Consider the following 20,475-nt stretch of genomic DNA (forward strand, 5'->3'; position numbering starts at 1 on the left):
TGTGGTCTGAGATGGTATCATGTTTGTTTTGGAGAAATACCACAGACCAATAACCTTGAAAGGTATTGGGAATAAAGAGGTCTGCTTTTTTCAAAATTCTGTGTAGGTGTCATAGTATAGCGCCATTTGCTGGTTAGGAAGTCACCTGATTTGATTTTAGTGATGGTGTTCACTGTGTTTTTTTAGTCTTTGAAACCAGTGACTCCACAGGGACTTGGTTTTGGTAAATTTGTCACCAGTCTCTACTTCTGTGTACCAGAGTAGTATGTGATATCTGATAGCCAGGGGTTTGAAACAATTTTTTTAAGAATTCTGTACTGACTGGATTTCTGCATTATGAGGTCCTAGGCTATAGGAACTTTAGTATTTGCTGCTATTTACAATAAGTGACACATAAGATTGGTAAAGACACCAATTTTGGAGATGGAGAGGAAAGGCTGAAGGGGAGGAGGAGGCCTTTATTTGAAGATAACAATTCTTGTGTTATGTTCAAAAGTCTTATCTAGTAAGTTTCCCATAGGAAGGTATTGGGAATAGAGACATATTTTTTTTTCAAAATTCCATGTAGGTGTCGTGGTATGGCACCATTTGCTTGTTAGGAAGTCATATGAGTTTATTTTACATGATGGTGTTCATTATGTTATTTTAGTCTTTGAAGCCAGTGACTCCATAGGGACTTGTTTTTTGATTAAATTTGCCACCAGTCTCTACTTATTTGTCCCAGAGTAGTATGTGATATCTCATAGGCAGGGATTTGAAACTATTTTTTTAAGAATTCTGGACTGACTGGTTTCCTGGATGATGAGGTCTTAGGCTATGGGAACTTTACTGTCTGCTGATTTTTATAATAAGTAACGCAAAGAATTGGTAAAGACACCAATTTTGGAGATGGAGAGGAAAGGCTGAAGGGGAGAAGGAGGCCTTTATTTGATGATAACAATTCTTGTGTTGTTATGTTCAAAAGTCTTATCTAGTAAGTTTCCCATAGCTCGCTATCTTTTTTTCCAAATTCTTCATGTACCCACTATCTGACAAATATAATAGAAGTAGCATTATTTACTCACCTAATATACCAAGAGCTGTTTTACAAATGGTTGGAGACTCATATGTATATTGGGCTTAAAGCCAATGCCTGTAGTGGTGCCATATGTTTAGATAAAGAACCAGGACTGAAGCAGATTTAGAGAGCTTTTATGTGATGATAAATTGTGTAGACTTAGGATATCCAGACCTTGTACGTTTTCCAATGCGTAGCCATCATGTGTTGTACTATAGAATCAATACATTTTGTAAAAAAAAAAAGTGCTTGTAAAGGGGTATACACTTCTGGGTGAATTAATTCTGTGTTTTCCTGTTTACTGTAAAAAAGTTGGGATTTTTTTGGTATAGTTTTCAATTTTGTTTTATACTTGCACACATTTCATGTTAATGTTGTACTCTCATTTGATTTTGATTGGCTGTGTATAATCATGGAGATTTTATCTAGATTATTTTACTATATTTTAAAATGTTATTCTGTTACATTGAAGTTAGATGTACCTCAAATCATTATAGTTACATTGGTAATATGGTGAGATTGCTATCATATCACTGTGTCATTTCCATTATGTTCATCTAATTTCCAATGGAGATGTCTGGTCAGAAGTGGTTTGTTTGGTTCAGTTGCTGGGCCCTCCTTGGATATTGGTGCTTCATGTGAAGTGGAATAACTTAGGGTAGGTCCCTTTAGCTGGATTTGGTCAGGGCAATAAAGAGAGATGTAATGCTTATGTTATTGCTCCTCTCTCTCTCAAGGTAAAATTGTGTGGTCTGAGATGGTATCATGTTTGTTTTGGAGAAATACCACAGACCAATAACCTTGAAAGGTATTGGGAATAAAGAGGTCTGCTTTTTTCAAAATTCTGTGTAGGTGTCATAGTATGGCGCCATTTGCTGGTTAGGAAGTCACCTGATTTGATTTTAGTGATGGTGTTCACTGTGTTTTTTTAGTCTTTGAAACCAGTGACTCCACAGGGACTTGGTTTTGGTAAATTTGTCACCAGTCTCTACTTCTGTGTACCAGAGTAGTATGTGATATCTGATAGCCAGGGGTTTGAAACAATTTTTTTAAGAATTCTGTACTGACTGGATTTCCGCATTATGAGGTCCTAGGCTATAGGAACTTTAGTATTTGCTGCTATTTACAATAAGTGACACATAAGATTGGTAAAGACACCAATTTTGGAGATGGAGAGGAAAGGCTGAAGGGGAGGAGGAGGCCTTTATTTGAAGATAACAATTCTTGTGTTGTTATGTTCAAAAGTCTTATCTAGTAAGTTTCCCATAGGAAGGTATTGGGAATAGAGACATATTTTTTTTTCAAAATTCCATGTAGGTGTCGTGGTATGGCACCATTTGCTTGTTAGGAAGTCATATGAGTTTATTTTACATGATGGTGCTCATTATGTTATTTTAGTCTTTGAAGCCAGTGACTCCATAGGGACTTGTTTTTTGATTAAATTTGCCACCAGTCTCTACTTATTTGTCCCAGAGTAGTATGTGATATCTCATAGGCAGGGATTTGAAACTATTTTTTTAAGAATTCTGGACTGACTGGTTTCCTGGATGATGAGGTCTTAGGCTATGGGAACTTTACTGTCTGCTGATTTTTATAATAAGTAACGCAAAGAATTGGTAAAGACACCAATTTTTGAGATGGAGAGGAAAGGCTGAAGGGGAGGAGGAGGCCTTTATTTGAAGATAACAATTCTTGTGTTGTTATGTTCAAAAGTCTTATCTAGTAAGTTTCCCATAGCTCGCTATCTTTTTTTCCAAATTCTTCATGTACCCACTATCTGACAAATATAATTGAAGTAGCATTATTTACTCACCTAATATTCCAAGAGCTGTTTTACAAATGGTTGGAGACTCATATGTATATTGGACTTAAAGCCAATGCCTGTAGTGGTGCCATAGGTTTAGATAAAGAACCAGGACTGAAGCAGATTTTGAGAGCTTTTGTGTGATGATAAATTGTGTAGACTTAGGATATCCAGACCTTGTACGTTTTCCAATGCGTAGCTATCATTTGTTGTACTATAGAATCAATACATTTTGTAAAAAAAAAAAGTGCTTGTAAAGGGGTATACACTTCTGGGTGAATTAATTCTGTGTTTTCCTGTTTATTGTAAAAAAGTTGGAAATTTTTTGGTATAGTTTTCAATTTTGTTTTATACTTGCACACATTTCATGTTAATGTTGTACTCTCATTTGATTTTGATTGGCTGTGTATAATCATGGAGATTTTATCTAGATTCTTTTACTATATTTTATATGTTATTCTGTTACATTGAAGTTAGATGTACCTCAAATCATTATAGTTACATTGGTAATATGGTGAGATTGCTATCATATCACTGTGTCATTTCCATTATGTTCATCTAATTTCCAATGGAGATGTCTGGTCAGAAGTGGTTTGTTTGGTTCAGTTGCTGGGCCCTCCTTGGATATTGGTGCTTCATGTGAAGTGGATTAACTTAGGGTAGGTCCCTTTAGCTAGATTTGGTCAGGGCAATACAGAGAGATGTAATGCTTATGTTATTGCTCCTCTTTTTCATGGTAAAATTGTGTGGTCTGAGATGGTATCATGTTTGTTTTGGAGAAATACCACAGACCAATAACCTTGAAAGGTATTGGGAATAAAGAGGTCTGCTTTTTTCAAAATTCTGTGTAGGTGTCATAGTATAGCGCCATTTGCTGGTTAGGAAGTCACCTCATTTGATTTTAGTGATGGTGTTCACTGTGTTTTTTTAGTCTTTGAAACCAGTGACTCCACAGGGACTTGGTTTTGGTAAATTTGTCACCAGTCTCTACTTCTGTGTACCAGAGTAGTATGTGATATCTGATAGCCAGGGGTTTGAAACAATTTTTTTAAGAATTCTGTACTGACTGGATTTCTGCATTATGAGGTCCTAGGCTATAGGAACTTTAGTATTTGCTGCTATTTACAATAAGTGACACATAAGATTGGTAAAGACACCAATTTTGGAGATGGAGAGGAAAGGCTGAAGGGGAGGAGGAGGCCTTTATTTGAAGATAACAATTCTTGTGTTATGTTCAAAAGTCTTATCTAGTAAGTTTCCCATAGGAAGGTATTGGGAATAGAGACATATTTTTTTTTCAAAATTCCATGTAGGTGTCGTGGTATGGCACCATTTGCTTGTTAGGAAGTCATATGAGTTTATTTTACATGATGGTGTTCATTATGTTATTTTAGTCTTTGAAGCCAGTGACTCCATAGGGACTTGTTTTTTGATTAAATTTGCCACCAGTCTCTACTTATTTGTCCCAGAGTAGTATGTGATATCTCATAGGCAGGGATTTGAAACTATTTTTTTAAGAATTCTGGACTGACTGGTTTCCTGGATGATGAGGTCTTAGGCTATGGGAACTTTACTGTCTGCTGATTTTTATAATAAGTAACGCAAAGAATTGGTAAAGACACCAATTTTGGAGATGGAGAGGAAAGGCTGAAGGGGAGAAGGAGGCCTTTATTTGATGATAACAATTCTTGTGTTGTTATGTTCAAAAGTCTTATCTAGTAAGTTTCCCATAGCTCGCTATCTTTTTTTCCAAATTCTTCATGTACCCACTATCTGACAAATATAATAGAAGTAGCATTATTTACTCACCTAATATACCAAGAGCTGTTTTACAAATGGTTGGAGACTCATATGTATATTGGGCTTAAAGCCAATGCCTGTAGTGGTGCCATATGTTTAGATAAAGAACCAGGACTGAAGCAGATTTAGAGAGCTTTTATGTGATGATAAATTGTGTAGACTTAGGATATCCAGACCTTGTACGTTTTCCAATGCGTAGCCATCATGTGTTGTACTATAGAATCAATACATTTTGTAAAAAAAAAAAGTGCTTGTAAAGGGGTATACACTTCTGGGTGAATTAATTCTGTGTTTTCCTGTTTACTGTAAAAAAGTTGGGATTTTTTTGGTATAGTTTTCAATTTTGTTTTATACTTGCACACATTTCATGTTAATGTTGTACTCTCATTTGATTTTGATTGGCTGTGTATAATCATGGAGATTTTATCTAGATTATTTTACTATATTTTAAAATGTTATTCTGTTACATTGAAGTTAGATGTACCTCAAATCATTATAGTTACATTGGTAATATGGTGAGATTGCTATCATATCACTGTGTCATTTCCATTATGTTCATCTAATTTCCAATGGAGATGTCTGGTCAGAAGTGGTTTGTTTAATTCAGTTGCTGGGCCCTCCTTGGATATTGGTGCTTCATGTGAAGTGGATTAACTTAGGGTAGGTCCCTTTAGCTGGATTTGGTCAGGGCAATAAAGAGAGATGTAATGCCTATGTTATTGCTCCTCTCTCTCAAGGTAAAATTGTGTGGTCTGAGATGGTATCATGTTTGTTTTGGAGAAATACCACAGACCAATAACCTTGAAAGGTTTTGGGAATAAAGAGGTCTGCTTTTTTCAAAATTCTGTGTAGGTGTCATAGTATAGCGCCATTTGCTGGTTAGGAAGTCACCTGATTTGATTTTAGTGATGGTGTTCACTGTGTTTTTTTAGTCTTTGAAACCAGTGACTCCACAGGGACTTGGTTTTGGTAAATTTGTCACCAGTCTCTACTTCTGTGTACCAGAGTAGTATGTGATATCTGATAGCCAGGGGTTTGAAACAATTTTTTTAAGAATTCTGTACTGACTGGATTTCTGCATTATGAGGTCCTAGGCTATAGGAACTTTAGTATTTGCTGCTATTTACAATAAGTGACACATAAGATTGGTAAAGACACCAATTTTGGAGATGGAGAGGAAAGGCTGAAGGGGAGGAGGAGGCCTTTATTTGAAGATAACAATTCTTGTGTTATGTTCAAAAGTCTTATCTAGTAAGTTTCCCATAGGAAGGTATTGGGAATAGAGACATATTTTTTTTTCAAAATTCCATGTAGGTGTCGTGGTATGGCACCATTTGCTTGTTAGGAAGTCATATGAGTTTATTTTACATGATGGTGTTCATTATGTTATTTTAGTCTTTGAAGCCAGTGACTCCATAGGGACTTGTTTTTTGATTAAATTTGCCACCAGTCTCTACTTATTTGTCCCAGAGTAGTATGTGATATCTCATAGGCAGGGATTTGAAACTATTTTTTTAAGAATTCTGGACTGACTGGTTTCCTGGATGATGAGGTCTTAGGCTATGGGAACTTTACTGTCTGCTGATTTTTATAATAAGTAACGCAAAGAATTGGTAAAGACACCAATTTTGGAGATGGAGAGGAAAGGCTGAAGGGGAGAAGGAGGCCTTTATTTGATGATAACAATTCTTGTGTTGTTATGTTCAAAAGTCTTATCTAGTAAGTTTCCCATAGCTCGCTATCTTTTTTTCCAAATTCTTCATGTACCCACTATCTGACAAATATAATAGAAGTAGCATTATTTACTCACCTAATATACCAAGAGCTGTTTTACAAATGGTTGGAGACTCATATGTATATTGGGCTTAAAGCCAATGCCTGTAGTGGTGCCATATGTTTAGATAAAGAACCAGGACTGAAGCAGATTTAGAGAGCTTTTATGTGATGATAAATTGTGTAGACTTAGGATATCCAGACCTTGTACGTTTTCCAATGCGTAGCCATCATGTGTTGTACTATAGAATCAATACATTTTGTAAAAAAAAAAAGTGCTTGTAAAGGGGTATACACTTCTGGGTGAATTAATTCTGTGTTTTCCTGTTTACTGTAAAAAAGTTGGGATTTTTTTGGTATAGTTTTCAATTTTGTTTTATACTTGCACACATTTCATGTTAATGTTGTACTCTCATTTGATTTTGATTGGCTGTGTATAATCATGGAGATTTTATCTAGATTATTTTACTATATTTTAAAATGTTATTCTGTTACATTGAAGTTAGATGTACCTCAAATCATTATAGTTACATTGGTAATATGGTGAGATTGCTATCATATCACTGTGTCATTTCCATTATGTTCATCTAATTTCCAATGGAGATGTCTGGTCAGAAGTGGTTTGTTTGGTTCAGTTGCTGGGCCCTCCTTGGATATTGGTGCTTCATGTGAAGTGGAATAACTTAGGGTAGGTCCCTTTAGCTGGATTTGGTCAGGGCAATAAAGAGAGATGTAATGCTTATGTTATTGCTCCTCTCTCTCTCAAGGTAAAATTGTGTGGTCTGAGATGGTATCATGTTTGTTTTGGAGAAATACCACAGACCAATAACCTTGAAAGGTATTGGGAATAAAGAGGTCTGCTTTTTTCAAAATTCTGTGTAGGTGTCATAGTATGGCGCCATTTGCTGGTTAGGAAGTCACCTGATTTGATTTTAGTGATGGTGTTCACTGTGTTTTTTTAGTCTTTGAAACCAGTGACTCCACAGGGACTTGGTTTTGGTAAATTTGTCACCAGTCTCTACTTCTGTGTACCAGAGTAGTATGTGATATCTGATAGCCAGGGGTTTGAAACAATTTTTTTAAGAATTCTGTACTGACTGGATTTCAGCATTATGAGGTCCTAGGCTATAGGAACTTTAGTATTTGCTGCTATTTACAATAAGTGACACATAAGATTGGTAAAGACACCAATTTTGGAGATGGAGAGGAAAGGCTGAAGGGGAGGAGGAGGCCTTTATTTGAAGATAACAATTCTTGTGTTGTTATGTTCAAAAGTCTTATCTAGTAAGTTTCCCATAGGAAGGTATTGGGAATAGAGACATATTTTTTTTTCAAAATTCCATGTAGGTGTCGTGGTATGGCACCATTTGCTTGTTAGGAAGTCATATGAGTTTATTTTACATGATGGTGCTCATTATGTTATTTTAGTCTTTGAAGCCAGTGACTCCATAGGGACTTGTTTTTTGATTAAATTTGCCACCAGTCTCTACTTATTTGTCCCAGAGTAGTATGTGATATCTCATAGGCAGGGATTTGAAACTATTTTTTTAAGAATTCTGGACTGACTGGTTTCCTGGATGATGAGGTCTTAGGCTATGGGAACTTTACTGTCTGCTGATTTTTATAATAAGTAACGCAAAGAATTGGTAAAGACACCAATTTTGGAGATGGAGAGGAAAGGCTGAAGGGGAGGAGGAGGCCTTTATTTGAAGATAACAATTCTTGTGTTGTTATGTTCAAAAGTCTTATCTAGTAAGTTTCCCATAGCTCGCTATCTTTTTTTCCAAATTCTTCATGTACCCACTATCTGACAAATATAATAGAAGTAGCATTATTTACTCACCTAATATACCAAGAGCTGTTTTACAAATGGTTGGAGACTCATATGTATATTGGGCTTAAAGCCAATGCCTGTAGTGGTGCCATATGTTTAGATAAAGAACCAGGACTGAAGCAGATTTTGAGAGCTTTTATGTGATGATAAATTGTGTAGACTTAGGATATCCAGACCTTGTACGTTTTCCAATGCATAGCCATCATGTGTTGTACTATAGAATCAATACATTTTGTAAAAAAAAAAGTGCTTGTAAAGGGGTATACACTTCTGGGTGAATTAATTCTGTGTTTTCCTGTTTATTGTAAAAAAGTTGGAAATTTTTTGGTATAGTTTTCAATTTTGTTTTATACTTGCACACATTTCATGTTAATGTTGTACTCTCATTTGATTTTGATTGGCTGTGTATAATCATGGAGATTTTATCTAGATTATTTTACTATATTTTATATGTTATTCTGTTACATTGAAGTTAGATGTACCTCAAATCATTATAGTTACATTGGTAATATGGTGAGATTGCTATCATATCACTGTGTAATTTCCATTTTGTTCATCTAATTTCCAATGGAGATGTCTGGTCAGAAGTGGTTTGTTTGGTTCAGTTGCTGGGCCCTCCTTGGATATTGGTGCTTCATGTGAAGTGGAATAACTTAGGGTAGGTCCCTTTAGCTGGATTTGGTCAGGGCAATAAAGAGAGATGTAATGCTTATGTTATTGCTCCTCTCTCTCTCAAGGTAAAAATGTGTGGTCTGAGATGGTATCATGTTTGTTTTGGAGAAATACCACAGACCAATAACCTTGAAAGGTATTGGGAATAAAGAGGTCTGCTTTTTTCAAAATTCTGTGTAGGTGTCATAGTATGGCGCCATTTGCTGGTTAGGAAGTCACCTGATTTGATTTTAGTGATGGTGTTCACTGTGTTTTTTTAGTCTTTGAAACCAGTGACTCCACAGGGACTTGGTTTTGGTAAATTTGTCACCAGTCTCTACTTCTGTGTACCAGAGTAGTGTGTGATATCTGATAGCCAGGGGTTTTAAACTATTTTTTTAAGAATTCTGTACTGACTGGATTTCCGGATTATGAGGTCCTAGGCTATAGGAACTTTAGTATTTGCTGCTATTTACAATACGTGACACATAAGATTGGTAAAGACACCAATTTTGGAGATGGAGAGGCAAAGCTGAAGGGGAGGAGGAGGACTTTATTTGAAGATAACAATTCTTGTGTTGTTATGTTCAAAAGTCTTATCTAGTAAGTTTCCCATAGGAAGGTATTGGGAATAGAGACATATTTTTTTTTCAAAATTCCATGTAGGTGTCGTGGTATGCCACCATTTGCTTGTTAGGAAGTTATATAAGTTTATTTTACATGATGGTGCTCATTATGTTATTTTAGTCTTTGAAGCCAGTGACTCCATAGGGACTTGTTTTTTGATTAAATTTGCCACCAGTCTCTACTTATTTGTCCCAGAGTAGTATGTGATATCTCATAGGCAGGGATTTGAAACTATTTTTTTAAGAATTCTGGACTGACTGGTTTCCTGGATGATGAGGTCTTAGGCTATGGGAACTTTACTGTCTGCTGATTTTTATAATAAGTAACGCAAAGAATTGGTAAAGACACCAATTTTGGAGATGGAGAGGAAATGCTGAAGGGGAGGAGGAGGCCTTTATTTGAAGATAAAAATTCTTGTGTTGTTATGTTCAAAAGTCTTATCTAGTAAGTTTCCCATAGCTCGCTATCTTTTTTTCCAAATTCTTCATGTACCCACTATCTGACAAATATAATAGAAGTAACATTATTTACTCACCTAATATACCAAGAGCTGTTTTACAAATGGTTGGAGACTCATATGTATATTGGGCTTAAAGATAATGCCTGTAGTGGTGCCATAGGTTTAGATAAAGAACCAGGACTGAAGCAGATTTTGAGAGCTTTTATGTGATGATAAATTGTGTAGACTTAGGATATCCAGACCTTGTACGTTTTCCAATGCATAGCCATCATGTGTTGTACTATAGAATCAATACATTTTGTAAAAAAAAAAGTGCTTGTAAAGGGGTATACACTTCTGGGTGAATTAATTCTGTGTTTTCCTGTTTATTGTAAAAAAGTTGGAAATTTTTTGGTATAGTTTTCAATTTTGTTTTATACTTGCACACATTTCATGTTAATGTTGTACTCTCATTTGATTTTGATTGGCTATGTATAATCATGGAGATTTTATCTAGATTCTTTTACTATATTTTATATGTTATTCTGTTACATTGAAGTTAGATGTACCTCAAATCATTATAGTTACATTGGTAATATGGTGAGATTGCTATCATATCACTGTGTCATTTCCATTATGTTCATCTAATTTCCAATGGAGATGTCTGGTCAGAAGTGGTTTGTTTGGTTCAGTTGCTGGGCCCTCCTTGGATATTGGTGCTTCATGTGAAGTGGATTAACTTAGGGTAGGTCCCTTTAGCTGGATTTGGTCAGGGCAATAAAGAGAGATGTAATGCCTATGTTATTGCTCCTCTCTCTCAAGGTAAAATTGTGTGGTCTGAGATGGTATCATGTTTGCTTTGGAGAAATACCACAGACCAATAACCTTGAAAGGTATTGGGAATAAAGAGGTCTGCTTTTTTCAAAATTCTGTGTAGGTGTCATAGTATGGCGCCATTTGCTGGTTAGGAAGTCACCTGATTTGATTTTAGTGATGGTGTTCACTGTGTTTTTTTAGTCTTTGAAACCAGTGACTCCACAGGGACTTGGTTTTGGTAAATTTGTCACCAGTCTCTACTTCTGTGTACCAGAGTAGTATGTGATATCTGATAGCCAGGGGTTTGAAACAATTTTTTTAAGAATTCTGTACTGACTGGATTTCCGCATTATGAGGTCCTAGGCTATAGGAACTTTAGTATTTGCTGCTATTTACAATAAGTGACACATAAGATTGGTAAAGACACCAATTTTGGAGATGGAGAGGAAAGGCTGAAGGGGAGGAGGAGGCCTTTATTTGAAGATAAAAATTCTTGTGTTGTTATGTTCAAAAGTCTTATCTAGTAAGTTTCCCATAGCTCGCTATCTTTTTTTCCAAATTCTTCATGTACCCACTATCTGACAAATATAATAGAAGTAGCATTATTTACTCACCTAATATACCAAGAGCTGTTTTACAAATGGTTGGAGACTCATATGTATATTGGGCTTAAAGCTAATGCCTGTAGTGGTGCCATAGGTTTAGATAAAGAACCAGGACTGAAGCAGATTTTGAGAGCTTTTATGTGATGATAAATTGTGTAGACTTAGGATATCCAGACCTTGTACGTTTTCCAATGCATAGCCATCATGTGTTGTACTATAGAATCAATACATTTTGTAAAAAAAAAAGTGCTTGTAAAGGGGTATACACTTCTGGGTGAATTAATTCTGTGTTTTCCTGTTTATTGTAAAAAAGTTGGAAATTTTTTGGTATAGTTTTCAATTTTGTTTTATACTTGCACACATTTCATGTTAATGTTGTACTCTCATTTGATTTTGATTGGCTATGTATAATCATGGAGATTTTATCTAGATTCTTTTACTATATTTTATATGTTATTCTGTTACATTGAAGTTAGATGTACCTCAAATCATTATAGTTACATTGGTAATATGGTGAGATTGCTATCATATCACTGTGTCATTTCCATTATGTTCATCTAATTTCCAATGGAGATGTCTGGTCAGAAGTGGTTTGTTTGGTTCAGTTGCTGGGCCCTCCTTGGATATTGGTGCTTCATGTGAAGTGGATTAACTTAGGGTAGGTCCCTTTAGCTGGATTTGGTCAGGGCAATAAAGAGAGATGTAATGCCTATGTTATTGCTCCTCTCTCTCAAGGTAAAATTGTGTGGTCTGAGATGGTATCATGTTTGCTTTGGAGAAATACCACAGACCAATAACCTTGAAAGGTATTGGGAATAAAGAGGTCTGCTTTTTTCAAAATTCTGTGTAGGTGTCATAGTATGGCGCCATTTGCTGGTTAGGAAGTCACCTGATTTGATTTTAGTGATGGTGTTCACTGTGTTTTTTTAGTCTTTGAAACCAGTGACTCCACAGGGACTTGGTTTTGGTAAATTTGTCACCAGTCTCTACTTCTGTGTACCAGAGTAGTATGTGATATCTGATAGCCAGGGGTTTGAAACAATTTTTTTAAGAATTCTGTACTGACTGGATTTCCGCATTATGAGGTCCTAGGCTATAGGAACTTTAGTATTTGCTGCTATTTACAATAAGTGACACATAAGATTGGTAAAGACACCAATTTTGGAGATGGAGAGGAAAGGCTGAAGGGGAGGAGGAGGCCTTTATTTGAAGATAACAATTCTTGTGTTGTTATGTTCAAAAGTCTTATCTAGTAAGTTTCCCATAGGAAGGTATTGGGAATAGAGACATATTTTTTTTTCAAAATTCCATGTAGGTGTCGTGGTATGGCACCATTTGCTTGTTAGGAAGTCATATGAGTTTATTTTACATGATGGTGTTCATTATGTTATTTTAGTCTTTGAAGCCAGTGACTCCATAGGGACTTGTTTTTTGATTAAATTTTCCACCAGTCTCTACTTATTTGTCCCAGAGTAGTATGTGATATCTCATAGGCAGGGATTTGAAACTATTTTTTTAAGAATTCTGGACTGACTGGTTTCCTGGATGATGAGGTCTTAGGCTATGGGAACTTTACTGTCTGCTGATTTTTATAATAAGTAATGCAAAGAATTGGTAAAGACACCAATTTTGGAGATGGAGAGGAAAGGCTGAAGGGGAGGAGGAGGCCTTTATTTGAAGATAACAATTCTTGTGTTGTTATGTTCAAAAGTCTTATCTAGTAAGTTTCCCATAGCTCGCTATCTTTTTTTCCAAATTCTTCATGTACCCACTATCTGACAAATATAATAGAAGTAGCATTATTTACTCACCTAATATACCAAGAGCTGTTTTACAAATGGTTGGAGACTCATATGTATATTGGGCTTAAAGCCAATGCCTGTAGTGGTGCCATAGGTTTAGATAAAGAACCAGGACTGAAGCAGATTTTGAGAGCTTTTGTGTGATGACAAATCGTGTAGACTTAGGATATCCAGACCTTGTACGTTTTCCAATGCGTAGCTATCATGTGTTGTACTATAGAATCAATACATTTTGTAAAAAAAAAAGTGCTTGTAAAGGGGTATACACTTCTGGGTGAATTAATTCTGTGTTTTCCTGTTTATTGTAAAAAAGTTGGAAATTTTTTGGTATAGTTTTCAATTTTGTTTTATACTTGCACACATTTCATGTTAATGTTGTACTCTCATTTGATTTTGATTGGCTGTGTATAATCATGGAGATTTTATCTAGATTATTTTACTATATTTTATATGTTATTCTGTTACATTGAAGTTAGATGTACCTCAAATCATTATAGTTACATTGGTAATATGGTGAGATTGCTATCATATCACTGTGTCATTTCCATTATGTTCATCTAATTTCCAATGGAGATGTCTGGTCAGAAGTGTTTTTTTTGGTTCAGTTGCTGGGCCCTCCTTGGATATTGGTGCTTCATGTGAAGTGGAATAACTTAGGGTAGGTCCCTTTAGCTGGATTTGGTCAGGGCAATAAAGAGAGATGTAATGCCTATGTTATTGCTCCTCTCTCTCAAGGTAAAATTGTGTGGTCTGAGAGGGTATCATGTTTGTTTTGGAGAAATACCACAGACCAATAACCTTGAAAGGTATTGGGAATAAAGAGGTCTGCTTTTTTCAAAATTCTGTGTAGGTGTCATAGTATGGCGCCATTTGCTGGTTAGGAAGTCACCTGATTTGATTTTAGTGATGGTGTTCACTGTGTTATTTTAGTCTTTGAAACCAGTGACTCCACAGCGACTTGGTTTTGGTAAATTTGTCACCAGTCTCTACTTCTGTGTACCAGAGTAGTATGTGATATCTGATAGCCAGGGGTTTGAAACTATTTTTTTAAGAATTCTGTACTGACTGGATTTCCGCATTATGAGGTCATAGGCTATAGGAACTTTAGTATTTGCTGCTATTTACAATAAGTGACACATAAGATTGGTAAAGACACAAATTTTGGAGATGGAGAGGCAAGGCTGAAGGGGAGGAGGAGGCCTTTATTTGAAGATAACAATTCTTGTGTTGTTATGTTCAAAAGTCTTATCTAGTAAGTTTCCCATATGAAGGTATTGGGAATAGAGAAATATTTTTTTTTCAAAATTCCATGTAGGTGTCGTGGTATGGCACCATTTGCTTGTTAGGAAGTCATATGAGTTTATTTTACATGATGGTGTTCATTATGTTATTTTAGTCTTTGAAGCGAGTGACTCCATAGGGACTTGTTTTTTGATTAAATTATAAACCAGTCTCTACTTATTTTTCCCAGAGTAGTATGTGATATCTCATAGGCAGGGATTTGAAACTATTTTTTTAAGAATTCTGGACTGACTGGTTTCCTGGATGATGAGGTCTTAGGCTATGGGAACTTTACTGTCTGCTGATTTTTATAATAAGTAATGCAAAGAATTTGTAAAGACACCAATTTTGGAGATGGAGAGGAAAGGCTGAAGGGGAAGAGGAGGCCTTTATTTGAAGATAACAATTCTTGTGTTGTTATGTTCAAAAGTCTTATCTAGTAAGTTTCCCATAGCTCGCTATCTTTTTTTCCAAATTCTTCATGTACCCACTATCTGACAAATATAATATAAGTAGCATTATTTACTCACCTAATATACCAAGAGCTGTTTTACAAATGGTTGGAGACTCATATGTATATTGGGCTTAAAGCCAATGCCTGTAGTGGTGCCATAGGTTTAGATAAAGAACCAGGACTGAAGCAGATTTTGAGAGCTTTTGTGTGATGATAAATTGTGTAGACTTAGGATATCCAGACCTTGTATGTTTTCCAATGCATAGCTATCATGTGTTGTACTATAGAATCAATACATTTTGTAAAAAAAAAAGTGCTTGTAAAGGGGTATACACTTCTGGGTAAATTAATTCTGTGTTTTCCTGTTTATTGTAAAAAAGTTGGAAATTTTTTGGTATAGTTTTCAATTTTGTTTTATACTTGCACACATTTCATGTTAATGTTGTACTCTCATTTGATTTTGATTGGCTGTGTATAATCATGGAGATTTTATCTAGATTATTTTACTATATTTTATATGTTATTCTGTTACATTGAAGTTAGATGTACCTCAAATCATTATAGTTAAATTGGTAATATGGTGAGATTGCTATCATATCACTGTGTCATTTCCATTATGTTCATCTAATTTCCAATGGAGATGTCTGGTCAGAAGTGCTTTGTTTGGTTCAGTTGCTGGGCCCTCCTTGGATATTGGTGCTTCATGTGAAGTGGATTAACTTAGGGTAGGTCCCTTTAGCTGGATTTGGTCAGGGCAATAAAGAGAGATGTAATGCCTATGTTATTGCTCCTCTCTCTCAAGGTAAAATTGTGTGGTCTGAGATGGTATCATGTTTGCTTTGGAGAAATACCACAGACCAATAACCTTGAAAGGTATTGGGAATAAAGAGGTCTGCTTTTTTCAAAATTCTGTGTAGGTGTCATAGTATGGCGCCATTTGCTGGTTAGGAAGTCACCTGATTTGATTTTAGTGATGGTGTTCACTGTGTTTTTTTAGTCTTTGAAACCAGTGACTCCACAGGGACTTGGTTTTGGTAAATTTGTCACCAGTCTCTACTTCTGTGTACCAGAGTAGTATGTCATATCTAATAGCCAGGGGTTTGAAACTATTTTTTTAAGAATTCTGTACTGACTGGATTTCCGCATTATGAGGTCCTAGGCTATAGGAACTTTAGTATTTGCTGCTATTTACAATAAGTGACACATAAGATTGGTAAAGACACCAATTTTGGAGATGGAGAGGAAAGGCTGAAGGGGAGGAGGAGGCCTTTATTTGAAGATAACAATTCTTGTGTTGTTATGTTCAAAAGTCTTATCTAGTAAGTTTCCCATAGGAAGGAATTGGGAATAGAGACATATTTTTTTTTCAAAATTCCATGTAGGTGTCGTGGTATGGCACCATTTGCTTGTTAGGAAGTCATATGAGTTTATTTTACATGATGGTGTTCATTATGTTATTTTAGTCTTTGAAGCCAGTGACTCCATAGGGACTTGTTTTTTTATTAAATTTGCCACCAGTCTCTACTTATTTGTCCCAGAGTAGTATGTGATATCTCATAGGCAGGGATTTGAAACTATTTTTTTAAGAATTCTGGACTGACTGGTTTCCTGGATGATGAGGTCTTAGGCTATGGGAACTTTACTGTCTGCTGATTTTTATAATAAGTAACGCAAAGAATTGGTAAAGACACCAATTTTGGAGATGGAGAGGAAAGGCTGAAGGGGAGGAGGAGGCCTTTATTTGAAGATAACAATTCTTGTGTTGTTATGTTCAAAAATCTTATCTAGTAAGTTTCCCATAGCTCGCTATCTTTTTTTCCAAATTCTTCATGTACCCACTATCTGACAAATATAATAGAAGTAGCATTATTTATTCACCTAATATACCAAGAGCTGTTTTACAAATGGTTGGAGACTCATATGTATATTGGACTTAAAGCCAATGCCTGTAGTGGTGCCATAGGTTTAGATAAAGAACCAGGACTGAAGCAGATTTTGAGAGCTTTTGTGTGATGATAAATCGTGTAGACTTAGGATATCCAGACCTTGTACGTTTTCCAATGCGTAGCTATCATGTGTTGTACTATAGAATCAATACATTTTGTAAAAAAAAAAGTGCTTGTAAAGGGGTATACACTTCTGGGTGAATTAATTCCGTGTTTTCCTGTTTATTGTAAAAAAGTTGGAAATTTTTTGGTATAGTTTTCAATTTTGTTTTATACTTGCACACATTTCATGTTAATGTTGTACTGTCATTTGATTTTGATTGGCTGTGTATAATCATGGAGATTTTATCTAGATTCTTTTACTATATTTTATATGTTATTCTGTTACATTGAATTTAGATGTACCTCAAATCATTATAGTTACATTGGTAATATGGTGAGATTGCTATCATATCACTGTGTCATTTCCATTATGTTCATCTAATTTCCAATGGAGATGTCTGGTCAGAAGTGGTTTGTTTGGTTCAGTTGCTGGGCCCTCCTTGGATATTGGTGCTTCATGTGAAGTGGAATAACTTAGGGTAGGTCCCTTTAGCTGGATTTGGTCAGGGCAATACAGAGAGATGTAATGCTTATGTTATTGCTCCTCTCTCTCAAGGTAAAATTGTGTGGTCTGAGATGGTATCATGTTTGTTTTGGAGAAATACCACAGACCAATAACCTTGAAAGGTATTGGGAATAAAGAGGTCTGCTTTTTTCAAAATTCTGTGTAGGTGTCATAGTATGGCGCCATTTGCTGGTTAGGAAGTCATCTGATTTGATTTTAGTGATGGTGTTCACTGTGTTTCTTTAGTCTTTGAAACCAGTGACTCCACAGGGACTTGGTTTTGGTAAATTTGTCACCAGTCTCTACTTCTGTGTACCAGAGTAGTGTGTGATATCTGATAGCCAGGGGTTTATTTTTTTAAGAATTCTGTACTGACTGGATTTCCGGATTATGAGGTCCTAGGCTATAGGAACTTTAGTATTTGCTGCTATTTAGAATACGTGACACATAAGATTGGTAAAGACACCAATTTTGGAGATGGAGAGGCAAAGCTGAAGGGGAGGAGGAGGCCTTTATTTGAAGATAACAATTCTTGTGTTGTTATGTTCAAAAGTCTTATCTAGTAAGTTTCCCATAGGAAGGTATTGGGAATAGAGACATATTTTTTTTTCAAAATTCCATGTAGGTGTCGTGGTATGGCACCATTTGCTTGTTAGGAAGTTATATAAGTTTATTTTACATGATGGTGCTCATTATGTTATTTTAGTCTTTGAAGCCAGTGACTCCATAGGGACTTGTTTTTTGATTAAATTTGCCACCAGTCTCTACTTATTTGTCCCAGAGTAGTATGTGATATCTCATAGGCAGGGATTTGAAACTATTTTTTTAAGAATTCTGGACTGACTGGTTTCCTGGATGATGAGGTCTTAGGCTATGGGAACTTTACTGTCTGCTGATTTTTATAATAAGTAACGCAAAGAATTGGTAAAGACACCAATTTTGGAGATGGAGAGGGAAGGCTGAAGGGGAGGAGGAGGTCTTTATTTGAAGATAAAAATTCTTGTGTTGTTATGTTCAAAAGTCTTATCTAGTAAGTTTCCCATAGCTCGCTATCTTTTTTTTCCAAATTCTTCATGTACCCACTATCTGACAAATATAATAGAAGTAGCATTATTTACTCACCTAATATACCAAGAGCTGTTTTACAAATGGTTGGAGACTCATATGTATATTGGGCTTAAAGCCAATGCCTGTAGTGGTGCCATATGTTTAGATAAAGAACCAGGACTGAAGCAGATTTTGAGAGCTTTTATGTGATGATAAATTGTGTAGACTTAGGATATCCAGACCTTGTACGTTTTCCAATGCATAGCTATCATGTGTTGTACTATAGAATCAATACATTTTGTAAAAAAAAAAGTGCTTGTAAAGGGGTATACACTTCTGGGTGAATTAATTCTGTGTTTTCCTGTTTACTGTAAAAAAGTTGGGATTTTTTTGGTATCGTTTTCAATTTTGTTTTATACTTGCACACATTTCATGTTAATGTTGTACTCTCATTTGATTTTGATTGGCTGTGTATAATCATGGAGATTTTATCTAGATTATTTTACTATATTTTATATGTTATTCTATTACATTGAAGTTAGATGTACCTCAAATCATTATAGTTACATTGGTAATATGGTGAGATTGCTATCATATCACTGTGTCATTTCCATTATGTTCATCTAATTTCCAATGGAGATGTCTGGTCAGAAGTGGTTTGTTTGGTTCAGTTGCTGGGCCCTCCTTGGATATTGGTGCTTCATGTGAAGTGGAATAACTTAGGGTAGGTCCCTTTAGCTGGATTTGGTCAGGGCAATAAAGAGAGATGTAATGCTTATGTTATTGCTCCTCTCTCTCAAGGTAAAATTGTGTGGTCTGAGATGGTATCATGTTTGTTTTGGAGAAATACCACAGACCAATAACCTTGAAAGGTATTGGGAATAAAGAGGTCTGCTTTTTTCAAAATTCTGTGTAGGTGTCATAGTATGGCGCCATTTGCTGGTTAGGAAGTCACCTGATTTGATTTTAGTGATTGTGTTCACTGTGTTTTTTTAGTCTTTGAAACCAGTGACTCCACAGCGACTTGGTTTTGGTAAATTTGTCACCAGTCTCTACTTCTGTGTACCAGAGTAGTATGTGATATCTGATAGCCAGGGGTTTGAAACTATTTTTTTAAGAATTCTGTACTGACTGGATTTCCGCATTATGAGGTCATAGGCTATAGGAACTTTAGTATTTGCTGCTATTTACAATAAGTGACACATAAGATTGGTAAAGACACAAATTTTGGAGATGGAGAGGCAAGGCTGAAGGGGAGGAGGAGGCCTTTATTTGAAGATAACAATTCTTGTGTTGTTATGTTCAAAAGTCTTATCTAGTAAGTTTCCCATAGGAAGGTATTGGGAATAGGGAAATATTTTTTTTTCAAAATTCCATGTAGGTGTCGTGGTATGGCACCATTTGCTTGTTAGGAAGTCATATGAGTTTATTTTACATGATGGTGTTCATTATGTTATTTTAGTCTTTGAAGCGAGTGACTCCATAGGGACTTGTTTTTTGATTAAATTTGCCACCAGTCTCTACTTATTTTTCCCAGAGTAGTATGTGATATCTCATAGGCAGGGATTTGAAACTATTTTTTTAAGAATTCTGGACTGACTGGTTTCCTGGATGATGAGGTCTTAGGCTATGGGAACTTTACTGTCTGCTGATTTTTATAATAAGTAACGCAAAGAATTGGTAAAGACACCAATTTTTGAGATGGAGAGGAAAGGCTGAAGGGGAGGAGGAGGATTTTATTTGAAGATAACAATTCTTGTGTTGTTATGTTCAAAAGTCTTATCTAGTAAGTTTCCCATAGCTCGCTATCTTTTTTTCCAAATTTTTCATGTACCCACTATCTGACAAATATAATAGAAGTAGCATTATTTACTCACCTAATATACCAAGAGCTGTTTTACAAATGGTTGGAGACTCATATGTATATTGGGC

The sequence above is a fragment of the Rhinoderma darwinii genome (assembly GCF_050947455.1).
Source record: "Rhinoderma darwinii isolate aRhiDar2 chromosome 2 unlocalized genomic scaffold, aRhiDar2.hap1 SUPER_2_unloc_18, whole genome shotgun sequence".
NCBI classification, from domain to species: domain Eukaryota; kingdom Metazoa; phylum Chordata; class Amphibia; order Anura; family Rhinodermatidae; genus Rhinoderma; species Rhinoderma darwinii.